This window comes from Phoenix dactylifera, chromosome 1 (assembly GCF_051530095.1).
Source record: "Phoenix dactylifera cultivar Ajwa chromosome 1, Ajwa_hap1_PhDact_Kaust_v1.1, whole genome shotgun sequence".
NCBI lineage: Eukaryota > Viridiplantae > Streptophyta > Magnoliopsida > Arecales > Arecaceae > Phoenix > Phoenix dactylifera.
Window position 1 is genome coordinate 2940925 of NC_143190.1, and position 4451 is coordinate 2945375.

Here is a 4451-nt window from a genome sequence, read left to right on the forward strand (position 1 = left end):
ACAGAAGATCGTAGGTCTTCATATGTTATAGTCATTGACATACGTTATAGCTTGACATGCGGTGCAAATAGGGTTCGGGTTGTATCTTCTGCGTGAAAAAAATAATTGATCTTCCTTTACAACATCGATCATCGAATCGTGTCTTATACAGACCTCCAAGTACTTCAAACTTCTTCACGCATCCGTTTGCATAGATCTCAAATTAACCATTGAACGATCTAATGATGGATCTGCACAGCGGAAGATGAATACTTCTTTCGGGCGAAAGATCCAACCTTTGTCCGTGGATATCCAACAGCAATAAGGATACCTTCCTCGCATTCTCAGAAAGTCTTCCAAGAAAATTGCAATGGCACAGCTATGGTCATTGTAACTTGACACAGTTTTTTGACATTAAGTACAAGCTTCTGCTCTCATCCATGTTGTGGGAACTGGAATAGCCGGAAGGTTGGGTTTGTTTGTCTTCCATGTCTTCACTGATGTTACACACTAACCGTTGTTTTCAATAATGTGGACACATGGCCCAAAGTCCAAACAGTGAATTGTTTGCGAAGGTTGTGAAAAATATCTCAAGAACAATTGAAAGGAAAGTTTTGTTTTCTGGATGATTTAGTCTATAGGCTAATACCAACCACTTACAGCGAAATACATACAAATCCTGGAAGCCAAATGTCAAATACCGATTGGTATTAGTTTTTATACAGAACATACTAGATTTTATACCAACTCTAGTACTGTATACTATGTCTTGGCTCAGATCACAGAAGCATGCATACCATCAATATAAGATACTAATATTCAGATAAGATGACCTGAAAAAAATCTTGCAATTGGATCTTGTTGCACAAGCGAAATTTTCTTAACTAGCATGTTCGCACTACCTGAAAACAACATCTTTCGTCCGCTACCTTGTTTTGCCAACTAGTTCACACTGTCATTACATGAACTATGTCATTTGGTTCTTAATTACAGATCTGATGTTAAACATCATCCTTGTCATCCATGACATTAAATTGTTCATGAAATTGAATTGGTTGTACTGCATTTATAATGAAGGTTTGATTTTTTTTTGGTGTCTGTTACAGAAGCTTAGATGGAAAAAAGTGAGTGTTTCGACCGCCTGCGTCTTTAATCCAGTGTTTCCGAGATCTTGGATGCCAATATGTTTCTTCTTGAAGTGATATGAATTCAAGTTGGGATTTGAGATGGTTTATTTCTTCCTTTTCTGCATTTATAATTAACAATGCAATTCAAGCATAACCAAAGCTTCAGATCTTAGCCTTCTAAGTAACACAAGATTTGTTAGTGGCTGGATGTATGACATATTTTCTACTCTGGCATGCTTGGATGTCAGTATTGAGACAATTGTTTATAATTAACATGATAGTTTTGGGTTCAAATGTTTATTATTTATTTAAAGTTCTGTGTTATTTGAGTCATGCCTGCCTATAATTTAGGTATACATGTTTGAGCTGAGATCATAGTTTCAATATTCTCAAAATTATTTGAAATACTCGAATTATTCTCATTTTTATAGCCAAATGATTCTCCAATCATTCTTTGCAAATGCATAAGTCCATAACTATTCAATTATTTTAAAGTTATGCACAAATTTTATGTGCAAGTTATTCGGAATGGATTGAAGAAATATTTGTATTACAAAGTAATGATGACATATATTGTTATTGCTGGTAATATTTTTTGGTATCATTTATTACTCCTGCCTCTAGTATACATATTTCTAAGCAAACAGGTTTATAAATATATTAAAAAGTTTACATTTTTTCAATTTTTGTTACTTTATTCTTGATTTTTGGTTACCAGAAATTTTGAGAAATTTATTGAATTTTTCCAAATGTCGAATCTTCACCTTTAGCCAAATGCTTCTTGAATGCCAAACTTGTGTCTGTTATTGAGACACACTTGAAATAAAACTTAAATGGAGTCAGACTTGCCTATGTCTTACCGAATGTGTTTGAGTTGAGCTGAGATGCACTAGGAAATAAGGCTTATGGTAAGATGTGATAAATTTTGAAAAATAATTTATGATTAAGATTGAGATCATAGATCTAGTATGCTTAGATCATGTAAATGTTCTATATGGCTTCTAACAAGGCTTGATTTATCTTCAATCTAAGATGACAATGTAATTAGTCGGTGCAAACCATAAGTAATGTCATGTGAGAGTATGTTCACATAAGAGCATGCCATGTTTAACTTTTAGCACTACATTTCTATGGCTTGTTAGCCAAAGTACATGGCCAGTCTCAATAACCAAAAGATCAAATTTCAATCCATGTTTCAATGGTTAGATCTCTCTCACACACACATGCGCGCGCGCACCCACACACACACACACACACACACACACACACACACACACACACTCTCGTGCATGCAGAGACACATGGGCATGGCACTTTGATGGGGGAGTTTGTCATGAGAATAACAAAGCTAAACTATTTGCATTTTGCTAAACCATATCATAAAGCATTTGCATCCTTTTGGTCTCCAATTGCTAGTAGGATCATAATAATAAATAGAACTTTTACTCTCTTTTTTTTGTTTCTTTTTTGCTAAGGGAAAGGGGAAGGAGGAGGGGGAGGAAGGGACAAGCCCATCCCCGCATAACATTCCTCATTGGGCCCCCATCCCGTTAGGAGAATGTTCGATGCGGGCAGAAATGACCGTGTGTGGGGCACCCCGGCCGGTTTTACTCATACCCTCCCCACCCATGGACCTGGCTCGGTCACCCCTCTGGGCTCCGGCACGAACCCTCCATGTGAGTACGTCACACTTAGCACCACGGAGGCTACCAGCGGACCAGTAAGCCCTTACAGACTCAATGTCCGAGCAGAAAGCATCCGATTTCTACAATTTAATCGATGCTCACACATTTCGAACTCGAAATCACTTGGTTGGAAGTAAAGTTCCGTTCCACTGGGCTACCACCTCAGTGGCAATAGAACGTTTACTTTGGTGTTCATTTTTTTTTATCGAGTTTTACAAGGTAAAACTAAGAATGTGAAGTTTTTAGAGAAAACAAGCAACAGTTCTACATGTTAAATGATTGAAGTCAGCATATTGGCTTTCAAATTTTTGTATCTTATTTGCTTTATGAGGAAGGCAACTTCCACCATATTTTTGAATTTCAAACTTTCTTATTCACGATAATTATGAACAAGGAACTAGTTGCACCTCGAAAATATTGATAGAAGAACAAATTAGAGAGGTGGGAGAAGCCTCCACTCTTCAACCTTAACATTTTTTTTTTTGGTGAAGCTCTCACCCCTAGCTTTTTAAAAATGGCAGATTGTAAGTCATATGACTTTGGATGGAGAGAGACTCAAGAGGTATCAACTAGATGCAAAATCTATCTGCATTGAAAGTCATTGAAACTCTCTCTCATTTTTGGGTAATATCCTGCAAAACATCATTTAAAAGCCACTGAATAGACTTATGTGGTCATGCGAGATATTAATGCTTACATGATTCCTCCTATGCCTATGATATTCTCCAAAATGTAGTAGATTAGATAATTTGTTGGCTAGTAGGGGAATTTTTGGTGACATAAAATTATACCATTTGATTAGAGCTATATTACTAGAAAAATGTGGCTGCTCTTAGAAATGCATGGGCTCTTGTAATTCTACATTAGAAATTCTAATACACCACATCCCTTTTACCAAAAGAGGATTAAAAAAACAAGCACAGATAAATCAAAAATAATAATATATTTATAATATTTTTTAAATTTATTATATTGTATATATAACAAACATATACAATATGGGATGATGACATTGTTGTCCATGTTAATGCACAAATACATTTAAATTGGATAAAACTTTTGTTCAAGTTTGGAAAACATGAAATTAATTCCTTGAAGCGCGAAAGAATTTTGTTATTTTACCTATATTTTCATTTCTATTTTTAAATATTATTTATTTTTTATAAAAAATTTTAATCATATTATTTTGTTTTTTGTCTTTTTTTTAGAATTTTTTTGCATGAATACTCTTATAAATATTTAAAACACTGATTTTGGAAAAATCTCTTAATATAACGGTTGTTCTAATACCATTAATAAAAACTATATTTATTTTAATTAAAAATAAAATAAAATTTTAAAATTACTTTTTTGTCTCCCATCGCGATCGCCTTATAAATATTTTTTTTGGCATATCTATCTATTAAAAATATTTTAGTTTTTATAATTTAAAACTGTTAATTTTTAATAATATTAGATGATATAGGTACATATGTAAAAATAAGAATAGAAAAAAAAATAGAATAGCAAAATAAATATTTTACAATAGTATACAAATGCTAATTTTAAAAGGGTATTTATGCAAAATTTGATATATACGAGGGTATTCATGCCAAGAAAATAAAAATCCCAGTAGGGCGGCGAAAATGACATTTTCGCCCTCCTTCCTCCAAATGATAAT